The sequence below is a fragment of the Ambystoma mexicanum genome, chromosome 3p (assembly GCF_040938575.1).
Source record: "Ambystoma mexicanum isolate Mex_15411 chromosome 3p, UKY_AmexF1_1, whole genome shotgun sequence".
Taxonomy (NCBI): Eukaryota; Metazoa; Chordata; class Amphibia; order Caudata; family Ambystomatidae; genus Ambystoma; species Ambystoma mexicanum.
The window spans coordinates 348,807,172-348,823,667 of record NC_090925.1 but is presented as its reverse complement, the minus strand read 5'-3'; positions in this window follow the sequence as shown (position 1 = coordinate 348,823,667).

Here is a 16,496-nt window from a genome sequence, read left to right as displayed (position 1 = left end):
GAACAATACAAGAAAGGAGCAGATCAACATCGGAAGGAAGCCCCTCAATATCAAGTAGGGGATCAAGTCTGGTTATCCACCAAATATCTACCTCTAAAAGGGCCACGCACATTCAGCCCAAGATACCTTGGTCCCTATTTCATCACTACCATAGTAAACCCAGTAGCGGTCAAGTTGGACTTGCCCCCGCACATGAAGATACATCCGGTCTTCCCTATTAAAACCCGTGCAACCTCAAACCCGACTAACTAAATCTCCAAAACCTATCCTAGTTGATGGAGAACTCGAGTTTGAAGTCAAAAGCATTCTGGACTCCAAGATCTCCAAATCTAAACTATTTTACCTAATTGACTGGAAAGGCTACGGCCCCCAAGAGAGATCCTGGGAACCTGCTGAATATGTCCACGCTCCTCGCCTAATCAAAAGATTTCACCGAACATTTCCTGACAAGCCAAAACCCCCGGAGAAGCCTGGTTTGGGAGGGGCCTTGAGGGGGGGTACTGTCATGATCTCTGCTTCCAAAAGGTCAGGGTTTTCCCAACTCCCTTGGAAGCAGATCCATAACCCAGGTTCCGAGTGCCAACCAGTCCCAATTGGGACCTTTTGGACCCAGTCCTGGCGCCAGTGGCACCAGGCTCATAAATATGCCCAGTCCCAGCGCTGGAAGCACCGGGCTCATAATGCTTGGGTGGACTTACCTGCAGCAGACCATGCTGCTTACTTGCCTGCCAGTTGAGCCTCTGATCCTCTTCTGTTTGGAACTACTTTTCCTGTTGGGTGGGGCAGGAGCCACTCCCTAGATTCAGAACACTGGAACTCTTCTGGAAAGCAGGAACTCTTTTCTTACCTAGGCGTGGCTGTGGAAGGAGACACCTAAGCACTACAGGAGGCTATTTAAACCACACCCGATGGATGAATCTTGCTTTGCGTTATTCTGCATCCTCTGCAGCAGAACGCTCATCGTGTCTTCTGCATCTGATCCTGGGCCTAAGGAAAAAGGCTTACCATCCTGAATCCAGTCTTCAGCAACACCTATAAAGACAAGAAAGAACAGGTTAGCATTACGGTCTTCAGTGACAGCTCTTCACTTACCTGGTCCATCGGCTGTCACCAACGCCTCGCGCTGCATTCCGGCATCTGAAAGACAAAGGCTTACCTACTCTTCGTGCGCTCCGGAGGTCTTCACACTGCATTCCGGCATCTGAAAGACAAAAGCTTACCAACTCTTTGCACGCTCCGGAGGCCTTCGGCGCTGCATCCCGCATCTGAAAGACAAAACAAGGTGCGTTTAAAGACATTGGGGAACTTTAATACTCACGTGCCATTACTCCTTTCCACATCTAACCCAGTGGGTATTCCGGCACCCTGCAGCCGCTCCGAACTTGTACCTGCAAAATAAAAAGACAGTTAGAGCGCATCGTGAAGCAGGCAACAAGCGCTTACTTACGTGCTTCCAGGCGTTTCTATTCATCACATGGGCTCCATCTTCAACTCACTTCAGCCCGGCATCCGCCATCGCCGGAACCCTGCAAAACAAGAAACATCATTACTAAAGACTTTAAAGACATTAGAATTACTCAAAACTTACCGTTCGTGCAGTAAACGACGGACAGCAGTCCTCTGAAGTCAAGAGGTCTGCTCCCCTTATCCAGTGAAGAAACTGGTTACAGCACCCTGCCCCGAGGCAGATGGAGAGCACGGCGTTCACTTACCTAAGGTGAGAGCGTTAACCTTTGGGGTTCTACAGGAGAAGAGAAAGGGAAGAAGAGAGAGACATTCAATAACCCAGTTCCTTAATCCCATATTTTCTATCTGCAGACATCTTACCCTTCAAGTCAGACATACAGTGCACAGAGGTCCAGCCCAAAGAGCCAGCCGTGTGTTACACATCACCTTTGCAGATACGGTATACGCCCAGTCAAGACCGGCGCCTCTACGGGAATCAGGTGAGCGTTACAGGATCAACCCATGCCACTTGAACTGACGAGTCCCCTCCCCTCAAGGATCAAAAGTGAGAGAAATACCTTGGAAGGAACCGCAAGTATCGGACCGGCACGGGCCTCCCCTTCTACCCTATTTGCACGGGGTCCCACTGCATCGTCATGTCCAAATCCAATAAAACCAAACGGACATCTCAATGCTACTAAACATGCCTGCTGGGGGGGAAAAAAAACAAGAAGAGTGAGCGCAACGAGGGTGGGCCCGTACCTGCTCTCCCCGAGGGCCAGGCAGCCATGGCTTCCCAATCTGTCACAAAAGCTGACTTGCATGACCTACTATCGGCTCTTACCAGGGAATTCCAGAAGGGCACGGAAGAAGTAAAGAGCCAAATCGCTCGTCTGGATAAGAGAGTGGGGGAGATCGAATCGAGAACCGAGGAAATCGAAACTACACTATGCGAACAGAACTTCGAGATCGGAGAAGGAGCTGACAGAATTAGGGCCCTGGAGAGCAGGTGTGAGGCACTCGAAGCCAAACAAGAAGATGCTTAAAACCACTCGAGGCGGAACAACATCAGGATACGGGGAATTCCAATTGCGATCTCGGAGAAAGAACTCCCATCTTACGTATCCGATCTCCCCCGCCATATCATCACTCTTCCAGATGACGCTCCCCTGGAGCTCGACAGAGTGCATAGGGCAAGACCCAGACAAAATCCCAATGGTGCAGCTGACGTACTGGTAAGAGTCCACTTCTTCAAGCTTAAGGAGGAGATAATGCAGGAGGCCAGGGCCATGGAACGCATTCACTTCCGGGATTCAGAGATAGCCCTTTTTCAAGATTTAGCAGCATCAACACTAGCAAAACAAAGAGCCCTCAAACCCATGGCTGACTGGCTGCACGAACGCAAGATAACCTACCGCTGGAGCTTTCCCTCAGGCCTCACCTTCACTTGGGAGGGGCAAACACAGCAAATCCCGTCCCCGCGAGAAGCAGAACTATTTATGAACCCGGACGCAGAGGAAGAGGTCCCCGGGAGCTCGAACCACTCTCCCGAGGGGGCTAACAGGGAGGCTCTCTGCTCCTGGTCCCGGGTAGCGGGTCGACGTAGGGAGCGTGGCCCGTCCTCCAGGGGGAAGAACATCAACAACTGCTGAAGGCCCCACCCGCTCACATCCTGGAGACTCCTCCTCGGTGGGTTGCACTCATTGAATTAAGCGGGCCGGGACTCCCTGGGTGAGAGCCCCCGGACGGATGACCAACCCCCCCGGGGCCCCGTCTCGGAGTCCAGAACTGTACAATCGAATTGGCCCCCCAGGGCCTAGCCGGAATAATCCCAAGGCAACAAATTCTATACCCAGAGTGACCAATTGTGCTTGATCCCGACCAATTGTGCTTGATCCCGCACTGCAACATTCTCACTGACACAGCACGAGACCCTCGGGTCTCCCAACCAGCTGGTAGCCACGGCCCGCCCGACAGCCCCGTTGGTAGAAGGCTGGTCTGGATACCGATATTTGTTTTTTGTTTCAGGTTTGGTTCTAGTTCTTTTTGTTGGTTTACCATGGTCAGAGGGAGGGGGGAAGCTGGAACCGAGGAGAGGGCTGAAAATGGGGGGGAATCGGGTATCAGGGTGCAAGTTGCAAGGGGGCTCGCCCCTCTACACGGAACCGGCACAACAAGGGCAGCTCATCCCACCGGGGAGATTTCAGACTTGCAATCGGATAAAAGCAGGATAAATCTGCCAATCAATCCAATTACAAATCGCCCTGCCGAATAGGGAGCTATCAATGTTGACCTGGAATGTACAGGGTCTGAATGCCCCCCGGAAGAGTAAGTCCGTGGAGCACAGGCTCTCCCAATTGGCACCCGACATCATATGCTTGCAGGAGACTCACATCCTCGGGACCGACGAGCGCCGCATCTCCTTTCAATGCTACTCAAAACGGTACTTTGCTTCTGCGGGCCTCAAGAAAAGAGGGGTTGCCATCTTGATAAGCAGAGACTTACCTTTAACGAATATCACTATCAAGAGAGATCCAGAGGGGCGGTATATACTGCTGAAAGGTCTACTAGTAGAGCTGCCCATCACCATAGCAGCCATATACTGCCCGAATACAGCGCAGAGCCTATTCCTTCGTAACCTCCTTCCCATACTCACAACCTTCACTTTAGGTTAGCTTTTCATAGGGGGCGATTTTAACTTGACTCCGGACCCAAACCTGGATAAAACGCTCCCTCCATCCAAGGAGGACTTTGGCAAGGCTCTCCTCATGGCAGAATTCCTGAGGGAAACCGACACCATAGATGCATGGAGATGGGCCAACGTTGGGGCAAGGGATTACACTTTCTTCTCCCACGCCCACCTAGGGCATTCAAGGATCGACCTGCTGCTTCTCTCCAGCTCTCTCATCCCCTGTGTTGAATCCATCCAAATAGGACACAGAGCCCTTTTGGACCACGCACCGGTCATAATGAAGCTGAAGGTACAGAGCTTTCCTGAGCCGACTCAGCGACAATGGAAATTACAAGACAGATCTTGACAGACATAGCGATCAGAACGGAAATGGCAGAAGCCCTCAAGAACTAGTTCAGGGAGAACACCACCAAGGACACATCAATTTCCACGATTTGGGATGCCATGAAACCTGTCATCAGGGGTACGGCAAACGACTGCACCGCCCGGCTCAGACGTCTACGCAAGCTACAACAAGATAAACTTGAGGCGGGGGTGATGGAAGCAGAACGTATCCTCAAACAAGGCCAGAACAGGAAAGCGAGCTGTGCGCTCCAAAAAGCGAAACGATCTCTAGAAATGCATTTAGCGGACGAGGCGGCCAGAGCACTAACATATACCAAACAGTTCTACTATGTGCACAGCAACAAAGCAAACCGGCTCCTGGTGCACAAGCTGAAAAAGCTGCACTCGAGAAACACTATCCAATGTCTCCAGGATGCACAAGGGACTCCTCGCTACTCTAACTCGCAGAAAATAGAAATCATGACAGCGCACCACAAGGGAATCATGTCGGGTTCCCCTACGGCCACTCACGCACACGCTAAATACCTCGCAGTTGTACAGCCGGACGACCCACACCCTCAACTGACAGCCCTAGAAGTCCCTATCTCCGCAGAAGAAGTGAGCGAGGTCATAGCCAAATTGAAAAACTCAACTCCAGGTCCCGACGGGCTCACAGCCCAATTTTATAAGAAGTTCTCATACATCCTGGCACCCCATCTGGCGGCCCTCTTCAACTCTTTCCTATCATCAGGAACTACCACCCCCTCGATGGAAGAGTCGCTAACCGTGCTGCTACTGAAACCTGGAAGGGACCGGAGTCACTGTGCCTCTTACAGACCCATCACCCTCCTGAACTATGATGCCAAAATCTTTACCAAAACCCTGGCGACCAGGCTGGCTCCCTTACTCCCAGCCATCATACACCCGGACCAGACCGGATTAATTCCGGGCCGTAGCACCCACGACAATATAAGGAGAACCATAAACATTATCGAATCGGCTAGCAGGAGGGGGCTGGAATTGATGGTGCTATCACTCGACGCTCACAAAGCATTTGACATGCTAGACTGGGGCTATATCCAAAAAACATTAAGTCACTTCGGCTTCGAATTTCATAAAATGGACACTAGCGAACTACCAGCACCATACCACCAGACTTAGAAATAACGGGACCAGGTCTGACAAATTCAACATTTCAAGAGGCACAAGGCAAGGATGTCCCCTATCCCCCCTGATCTTTGCTCTCTCCATGGAGCCGTTCGCGAACAGGGTACGTCAAAATGCAGAGATCCAAGGCCTGGCAATCAATGCCCAAATATACAAAGCCGCCCTGTACGCTGACGACATCCTCTTAACATTGACCAAGCCCAGGGGAATCCATGAAAGCCCTGTGGATGGAATTGAAGGAATTCGGGGAAGCATCAGGATTTAAAGTCAACCTCTCCAAGTCGACAGCGCTGAGCATTAACCTGCCTCGTTCTCTAACTACAGATTTGGAAAAAGAATATCTTATACCCTGGGCGAAAAAGCAGTTACCATACTTAGGGATCCAGCTGCCAGGCATGCTCAACAGACTATACAAAGCTAACTTTCCGCTGCTCCTCAAAGAGCTTAAGAGTGATCTGCTACGCTGGCAGAAACAGGAGATCTCCTGGTTCGGGAGAATCACGGCCCTGAAAATGAACCTTATTCCTAGACTACTCTACCACTGCTCAGCCTTACCAACTACCATCCCGAAGCAAGCTGTACAGAAACTGTAAAGAAGCATTATGAGTTAAATTTGGGAAGGAATACAGCCACAAATCCCAAGGAACTCATGCTCCGAGGACGGGCGATGGGAGGATTGGGGGCGCCTGATGTTGCCAGGTACATCCTGGCCACATAGCTCTCGCATGCGTTCGCCTGGCCACCCACTACTCCGAAACCCCACTGGCTGGAACTGGAAGAGGCCTGGAGCACAGCCCCGATAAACTCTCTACCACACATGAAACGCCCCAGCGACCGTGCGGTCATGGGGCCTCTGACGGCAACTGAAAACACAGTGACGAGCTGGAGGAAGGAGGCACAGCTGTGGAAAGTCCGCAGCACAGCAGGCCCACTCACCCCGATCTGGATGAATCCGGAACTCTTGCCGGGGTACAACCCCAAGAACTTCATGAGGTGGAAAGAAGGATGCCTGGAGAGGGTGCAAGACTTTTTCGAGGGGGGAAGCCCCCTGGACTTCGAGGCCTGCAAGGTGAAATTCAACGTTCCGGAAAATGAGAGATTCAGATACACCCAGCTACGGCACTGGCTCTCAAACAGGGTCATGAAAAACCTCGGAAGCAGAGACCTCACAGCCCTGGAGCAAACCCTCACAGCGACCCCCCCAAGGGGCAGAATATCATCCCTCTACAAGATCCTCGACAGAACTGACCCTACCCGCAAGGAGCCGTATATGCTCAAATGGGAGAAAGACATTGGGAGGCCCATTGAACCGGAGGAGTGGGACCACATCTGGACGCGAGCACACAGAAGCTCGAAATGTGTAGCCAACAAGGAGGGGGCATTCAAGGTATGCTACAGGTGGTACCGAACACCAGAATCACTCAATAAATGCAATACGTCAATCCCATCGTCGTGCTGGAGAGGATGCCCAGACAAAGGCACACTATTCCATCTGGACATGTCCCAAGGCCACCCAATTTTGGAAAGCCGTGCTGGATCAAGTCAACATGATCACAGGCCTGACAATCCCATGGGATCCGGGCATCGTCCTACTAGGAGCAAGCGGCGAGGGCCAATTCCCCCTATCTGGTCATAGAGCAGATCTATGTGCCCACCTGTTGACGGCCGCTAAGATCTCGGTGGCTAGGCTTTGGAAAAACCCAGAGGGTCCGGCAGTACAAATGTGGTGGATGAAATGTTGGGACATAATTGCGGCTGAAAAAATAACTGCCCTCCGGTTTGGAAACAGAGACAAATTCTTCCAGACGTGGGCCCCTTTCCTGGACTACTCACAGAAATACCCAGGCCTGGCCCGACAACCTTCCTCTCTACGATGGATGGACAGACATGACTGGAAAAGGAGGGTGGAGGGGCACAACAGAGGTGTTGACCTTGGGAGTCCCTCTCCCGCCCGCAAGACAAGAGACGAAATAACGAAGGCCCAGGACTTTGCGGTCCCTTCCCCCGCCCCTCCCACAATACGCTCCTGAAGCATAAACAGCCGCTCCGAGCTCTTAACCCAACTATGGACTCCTGCCTGCGCACTCCTCCCCTCCCTCCCTTCCCCATGGACATTTCTCTGACCTGTTGTTGTTGTTTACGCTTTCTTTGTTTAATTACCTGTACTTACAAGCACTGTAACGCTATTCGCAGCGCTTTCAACTTAGATGCCACAAGTTACAAGCTGCTTGTATAAAACCAATAAAAATATGTTTAAAAAAACAAAAAAACATCATAGAGAGACCATCAGCGTTTTGGTGGTGACATCCTGCTCTGTGCTCATTGGTGAAATCAAACCCATGCAGGCAGATTGACCATTTTAGAAGTTTTGGGTTCCCCCTTTCATTTGCATTAACCATCTCAAGGGTTGGTGGTCTGTCTGAATCACAAAAGTAGATCCATACAAGTATGGTCTAAACTTCTTCAGAGACCACACAATGGCAAAACATTCACGCTCTATGGTTGCCTCTCTTGTTTCTGGTTCCATCAGTTTCCTAATGATGAAGCAGATGGGGTGCCCCCTACCTTTCTCATCCAGTTAACAAAGGACTGCACCTATACCTGTATTGGAGGCATCTGTCTGCACAATGAAGGGTTGGTGATAATCAGGAGCTCTTAGGACTGGAGCTTGACAAAGGGCTTTCTTCAGGTTTTCAAAGGCTTGAGTGCACTCCACATTCCATCTAACGTTTTTAGGGAGTTTTGGAGAGGAGATCACATTCAAGGGAGAAGCTATGGTCCCATAGTTCTCTATGAAATTCCTGTAGTACCCAGTGAGACTTAGTAGTAGTAGGGGTGGCCCAGTTTTGTACAGTTTGTACTTCACTAGGCAAGGGTCTTATTTCACCTCCTCCCACCTCATGACCAATGTAGAACACTTTACTCTGACCAATTTGACATTGGCTTGCCTTTGTGGTCAGATGGGCCTGCTCAAGAGCCTGCAGAACATATCCTAAGTGATCAATATGTTCTTTCCATGTAGGGTGGAACACTGCAATGCCATCCAAGTATGCCATGCAGAAGTCCTCCATCCCATTCAGAACTTGATTGACCATCCTTTGGAATGTAGCAGGTGCATTCTTTAGTCCAAAAGGCATAACCTTACACTGGTCGAGGCCTGCTAGGGTTGAGAATGCAGTTTTCCCCTTGGCATGGTTTGTCAGGGCTATTTGCCAATGGCCTGACGTCAGATCAAATGTACTGAGGTACTTGGCTGAACCAAGTCTATCCACCAGTTCATCTGTCCTTGGCAAAGGATGGGCATCAGTCTTAGCGACTGCATTTAGTCCACACAGAATCTCAACTCCTTGGATCCTGCCTTTGGTACTAGAACAACTGGACTAGACCATGGGCTTGTAGAGGGCTCTATAACCCCGAGATCAAGCATCTTGTTGACCTCTCCTTTGATGTGGGATCTCACATGTTCTGACATTCTGTAACCTCTGCTTTTCACAGGTAAACAGTCATCAGTGAGAATATCATGCTGCCCCCAAGGGGTTCGGCCTCGTGAAAGTGAAAACAGGGAGGCAAACGGATTTAACAGAACTTTGCACTCCTCCTGTTGTTCAGATGTCAGTTAAGAAGAGAAATTGACTCCTTCTATTTTCTCATCCAAAGGATGGCCTCCGAGGAGGTCAGGTATAGGTTCACTCTCCTCCTCCTCTTGAGCTGAAGCTAGAAGCAAAGCTCCCACTTCTGGTCTCGAGACATATGCCTTCAAACGGTTGGTGTGAAAGACTTTGGGAGCCTCCTTAGGTCTGCCTAAATCCACCAAATAGTTCACCTCTCCAAGTTTGCCCACAACCTTGAAGGGTCCTATCCATTTGTCCTGCAAGGCCCTCTGCCTTGTTGGCACCATAACTTATACAAGCTGGTCTTGAGTAAACTCAACCATGCTGGCCTTCTGGTCATGCCAATGTTTGACCAGAGCCTGACCTGATTTTAAGTTATCACTAGCTTCTGCCATCATGTGTGACATTCTCCTCCGGAGACCTATTACATAGTCAGTCACTCTGACTGGTTTGGAGGAAGGAGCACTCTCCAACCCCTCCTTAATCAGGGCCAATAGACCTCTGACTGGATGGTCATAGCGAAGCTCAAAGGACTGTAACCAACTCCCTCCTGATGGACTTCTCTATAAGCAAAGAGAAGGCATGGCAGTAGAAGGTCCCACTTTCTTTTAAGGAGTTCCTCTAAAGCACCTATCATGCTCCTCATAGTTCGATTAAACCGCTCTACCAGTCCATTTGTCTGTGGGTGGTAGGCTGTAGAGAACTTGTAAGTGACACCACAGTTTTTCCACATGGCTTGCATGTAGTGGAACATAAAATTGGATCCCCTGTCGGATATCACTTCCTTAGGAACCCCTACTCACCAAGTAGAGCCTTAGCCACAGGCTGAGCCGTAACAGTTCTCATAGGTATGGCTTCTGGGTATCTTGTAGCATGGTCTATTACAACCAGGATAAACCTGTTCCCTGCTCCCTAAAGATAGGGGAGGGTCAAGGGGAACAACAATGTTGATGCCCACCCTCTCGAAAGGAACTCCCACCACTGGGAGAGGCACCAGGGGTGCCACATAATTGGCTCCACTCTTGCCAGAAGTTTGGCAAGTGTGACAGCTCCTACAGAATTTGTCAACTTCTGAACCCATTTTAGGCCAGTAGAAGTATAAGGAGAGGCTTTCCCTGGTCTTTTTGAAACTCAAATGACCAGCCAAAGGTATCTCATGGGCCAACTGCAGGAACTGGAGTCTGTTGGCAAGGGCCATTACAATTATTTTGTAGTCCCCAGGGATAGACTCAGTCCGTTCTCTGTAGAAGAGGCCATCTTCCCAGCTTAACCTATGCTTTCCATCTACTTGCCCATCAAGTTGGTTAGCAGCCTGTTGTTGAAGACCTTCGAGAGTAGGACACTCTCTTTGTCCTCTGCTGAAGTCTGCCCTGTTGGGTCCACCTTCTGCCAGTAAAGACTGCAGCTCAGGATGGTCAACAGGGTCAATATCTCCAACCAAAAAAGTGTCTTCCTCCAGATCTGACTCTTCAGAAACTGGACCAACCACACATGGTTGTACCTCACACTCTGCCTCAGCAGGTGGAGGAGTTACAGGTATGACTTTGGACAATCTTGGGGACGTCCTTGTGGGTAGCACAGGGGTGCTATCTAACTTTTTCCTTGAGGTCTTGGGTTTCCCCTGTGCCTCTTTCTTTCCAGAAATTGCAGTGAGCAACTCCTGTGGAGTGGGAGTGATAGTTTCCTCTATCAACTCCTCTGGAGAGCCTCTTGAGGTCCTCTCCCTTGCAGGCCTAGTGAGCTCCTGTCTCCTCTTACTGGGAGATCTGGGGGTACTAGACACAACTCCAAGGGCTTTCAGGTCATTACCCAACAGGACTCTCCCAGGCACTTCACTCTGCACACTAGCAGGTATTTTGACAGTCATATCATTACACTGGATGAGAGCTGGTGACTGGGGAAGCATTTGCACAGGGCCTCCAGCTAACTTGGTGAGGCGTTTGGGTGCCTTGAAAAATGATTCATCCACCACAGTTATGCTGGCTCCAGTGTCTCTGATGGCAGGAGTCTCCTGGCCATTCACAAGAACACTATCTTTATAATACTCTTTAGTATTATCTGGGATGGAATTATAGACATCTAAATTCTGTTGTTCCCACAAGCACAGGGACACTAAAGAAATACTAGCTGAGATGAGACTCTCATGGGTTCATCAGCCAGTAGGTGAAAGTTTCCACTTGCAATAGGTACTTCTTCCTCTGGGGAGAAGGCTAAGGAGACAGTGTGGACCCCTGAAGGTTTACCCTTACATCTGGAATCCCCTTTCACATGGTAAGTTGACCCACAAACATAACATTTCGCAAATGTCTTGATGAATGGGGGTTTGTTCTGACCTCCATCTGGTTTGGGTCAAGATGTTGCACTAGCCTGATTCGGTTTCCCTTGTGGTTTACCCTTATGTTGCGGTTTGGGGCCCTCTTTTGGATTGGAGGTATTAGAATTCTCCTTGTTATCTTTCTTTGGCTGCTTTCCCTCATCCTTCTTCTGAGTTGCCCCAGAATCCTTGTGAGTAGCCCTGTTGGCAACCCACAAGTCAGCAGCCTTAGCTAACTTCTTGGGATATATCTCCTTTGAATCAGCCAAGTACTGTCTAAGCTCAGGAGAGCAGGCATCATAAATTGACTCCAACATAACAAGATTTCTCATACCTTGATAAGTGTTCACTCTGTAACCCTTAACCCAATCATCTAAGTTTTTCAAACATTGACATACCCAGGTAGCCCAAGGGGTACCATCATGCTTTTTGAGGGTCATAAACCTCTTAAGGTACTGGGAAGGGGTCTTCCCAAATCTAGCAATTAAAGCTAGCTTCACACACTCATAATCCATCCTATCCACCTCCCCCAACTCCATCACAACATCAGATGCAGCAGTGGGTAGCCTGGAAAAGAGCCAGGGAAGCAACTGATTCCCTCTAATGTCTTGAATCCCATGGTTATATTCAAACATTGCCAACCAATCCAAAATATTAAGCTTAACCTCATACATACCCACAATTTCTTTAGGCATACAGGGTCTCTTAGGACTGGAAGAGCTAGAAGACTCTGGGGGAGAAGCATTTTCAATAGACAACTTTTTCTATTCTAAGGAATGGTTCATCTCCATTTCTCTGATCTTAAGTGCTTGATGCTTTTGTTCAGTTTGAGCATTTAAATGTTTAAATTCCAATTCAAGCCTCATCTTTTCTAGAGCAATGAATTCAGGACTGAGTGTAGGACAGGTAGGGGTCCCAGTGGACAAAGGTTAAAGTTGCTGAACAGGTAGGGGAACAGTGAGGCTTTCATTATGAGACACCTCTGCCTCTTCTAACTCATCAATAGTAGACACATTATCATCCTCATTATTTTCCACATTTGCTGAGGGGTCAGGTATTATAGACCCACCCTCCAGACTTTGTTTCTCTAACAACCTTTCAATCAATTCAGACTATTTGACTTTAACAGAGAGATTCCTTTCTCTGCACAGATTTTTCAGATAATCCACAGTATAACTAAGGGGGGTCTCCTGACTGTAGCTTTCCATATCAGACATGATCAATATTGCTTTTTAGTGATGTTAGCCTTGTGGTTAGTTGATCCAAGGTAATAATAGCACTCTAAGTGTAATCACTATACTTGATCCTCGCTGCTGTACACCAGTGTTAGGCAGAATTATATGCAGTACCCTTTGGGAACACCACACACAATTAAGACTACAAGTGAAAGTACAAATTCAGCTTTGGTACAAGCCTGTGCTACACAGTAAAGTGGTAGCGATGGCTGAGCAGCCAGACTTATCTCAAGAGTAAGTGAGCAGTATCAATAGTTACACAAAGGACAGCAATTACTATGATTCAAACAAACACTGACTCAAGGTTTCTGAGTAAAAGAATGTACATTTATTTACACATCAGTTGTACACCATTTCATTAAAGTAAAGCAGTTGAAAATTCACACTCTTAATACACTACACCACACCCAATAGATTCTGTACAAGTTAGGCTCAAAATGAAGTGTGAGCAAAATGGCCCTCCAGCAATTTAAAAGGGAGGGAAAGACAGAGTTAGGCAGAAATTGAGTTGCACCAACAAGTAAATAAGCTGGGCAATCTAGAAAAAGGAACTACAGTGAGGAAATCAGATTCAAACAGAGCCTGGCCCAAAGTCAATGGGTCAGAGTCTTTTGCTCAAGATCACACAGTCAAGGGTAGTTCGCGGTTACGTCTTTGCCAAGAGTTCCGGACGAAGTTGGTCGGCAGAAAAGTTAGTTTAAAGAATGGAGAAGGACAAGCCCTCAGATTGGCAAAGGGTTCACGTACTTTTACCATGGCTGGACTAAACGAACAACCGTATTTGAACAGTACCTTAAATGGAGAAGAAGGCTGTAGCTGAGGCGGACGTTCCTGGCAGGTCCTGCAGGCTCACGGTTCCTGAAGTGACTGTCGGACTGACACGAAGTAGGAAAACTGGATGGTCCTGCACTGCCCAGGCAAGAATCCAGCAGTAGAGCAAAGCAACAAATAAAAGGTGCACTCCTTAAAATGCAGGCAGGGTCCGTTCCTCCTGGCCATCCGGTTCACTGTAGCTCTGTACAGCAAATTCGACCAGAGGAGGGAGCCTTGCTTGGAGTTTGGGTGAACTGGTTGGTCCCACTAGCTCAAGGGGAGAAGATTCCTTGCAGATCTTCCCTGTCGTTGGAGTATGAAGATTCAGACCTGCAGCAGGGCTTCACCAGGTGGTTCAGTTGTTGTAGAGGTCCTCTTCTGTCAGCTCCTCTTTGGTTCTCTCATTCCAATGGCGACTCTACCTTTCAAGCCCCAGAGACCTGCTTTTTATGCAGTTTTCCCCCATTCACACAGCCTGGCTGTCAATCACACAGCAGGGTGGCCGGGACAGTCACCACAGCCAATCAGATCAGAGTGAGACATGGATCTCCAAGGAGAACCTGTGCAGGGAGTCCTAAACCCCTCCCTCACATCCTGTCCCCCTCAGGCATACAGGTGTAAGGAGGGCTTCTGTGTAGAAGCCCGCGAAATGTCGGCGAACAAAGGACCCAAACCCCGACGAGAAAGACTTTTACAAAAAGAAATGGCGAATAAACCCTGCCAGAACAATATAAAAATGTATATGGTCTAGCGGGTTTAAGTTCGAGACTACCAAGATAGCCTAAAACAATACCAGGGTTATTTAAGATAACTGCGGTAGGAAAAATCGGATAGTTACCACTGCCACCAGCCAAGTCTTAATGAAAAGGGAGCGAAACAATGCTCCAAGAGAAAAAGGTAAAAAGGGATAAGTATTAACCCTTTCCAGAACACTATTTAGGATCGTTTGTACTCAGTCTTTGAGTTTTAAAAGAGACTAATAAAGTCAATGGCAACTTTACATGTTTCTGGGAGACAGTAGTCAGTCCCAGAAAAATGGAGTCGGAGTTGGGAAGTCAAAAAGACAACCCTGTGTCACTGCACTGAAGGTGCTGTGTAACACACAGTAAAAAGATGATGCCTATGGAGTAGGTGAGGCTCCACAGTCTATGAACACAAGAAGATGTTAAACACACACAGCAGAACACATGTAAGAGTGGAAAAAAAGACTCACACTCTTACCAGATGATAAAAATAAATCCTAGAAATCCAGCAAAGCTGCTGAGGGACTCAGTAGGTAAGGGAAATGAGCCATTCTGGAGAATTCTCCCTAACATGGACAGAGTTGCCCTGCCTGCAGGATAATCAAAGAGGAAGTATCCTGGCTATTGTACGACATAGCAGCTGTGGAGAGAGTTAGGCCAGACACCACTAATTTCATAGCTGGGTCCTGTTCACAGAGCTGACACTAGTGTAGCATCAAATTGCTGTGGCTGTATAATTGCAGTCACCATGCCACAACTAAGCATCATTTGTATTTACAGATTTAAGTGCCATCAGACTGACTAAGCCATAGAATTATTATGATTTAGATCAGAGGTACAGATGATTAAAAAGCTACTTCCGCTGTGAGAACTTTGTGTTGCAGCAGCAGTCAGGAATGCACATGCAACTTTTGAATCTGCCCTGTGTCACTGCAGAGCTGGCAAAGGTACATTTTTTTGCTATCATTTTGGCATGGAGCATTTATGAAAGAGGGTGGTTCTGATTAGCATAACTCCATTTCAATAACAGAATTACCCATATCATTTTTTGATAATAAAAATCTAGGGCTGTACCATACTAGGCTTCTGCATCGGCTTACTTTTTTTTTGTTTAAATACACCCTGTTTATACACTTCTTGTGATGCCTATATTCTCCCATGAGGCATTATGGCTCCATGGAACAGGTATCTGAGAAACATCAATTGGCAGATGGCAATCGTTCACAGTTGTCATGCAGCAAGCTGCATTCATAAGGATAAGGAAGGTTATACATCACATAGAGAATTGACTGAACTGCAGTGATATCATTTTGGTTTTGCAGACAAACCAGAGCAATGATTAAACCCTAGAGGAAATGTGCAAAGTGCTCAGGTTGACTGGTCTAAAATTAAATTCAGCAAAACATGATTTTGGCAAAAGGGAACTAACATTTTTCAGCATAGTTTCTCAAGGTCTGGTATGCTGCCTACCCACAAGAAAGTTCAAGTCAGAGCAGAAACCCCTCCCCTTTTAATATAAGCAGCATGTGTCCATTTCTCAGAATGTCCAGCTATTCCAGTCATTATATGAAAGACTTTGCCACTATGGCTGTGCAAAATTGTTGAATTCCGTTCCATCAGCCGCAGAAGCAATATCTGTAAGAATGTGATGCTTTTCGCCGCAATCCGCCACCCTTGTGTATCAAAAATAGTGGTGCAATGATTCTTGTGCTGTCTCGAGAACCGAAACCAGCCATGCAAAATGTATTGTTTCCGCTGTGTGAACCTAGCACAGATAAAAAAAAGAGCGGCACACTGTTTCTCGTGCTACTGCATGAAACTAGCACAAATCGAAAAGAGCGGCAAGAAGTTTCTTGTCTCGTGCCGTTGCGCGAACCAACCACGAATTGAACAAAAAGCTGCACCAACTTTCTGATGCCGCTGCACAAACCCAGCACAGTTAAAAAAATTGCACATTTTCTCGTGCTGCAGTGTGAAACTAGTACAGATTTAAAATATGCCTGTGCAAAGTTTCTCGTGTCTCTGCCTGAAGCTAGCACAGATCGTGGAAAAACATAAAACATGCAAAGAAACTACCACATATCAAAAAAGACCTGCACAAAGTTTGTCATGCTGCTGCACAAAACTAGCACGGATCGAAAAAAGACCTGC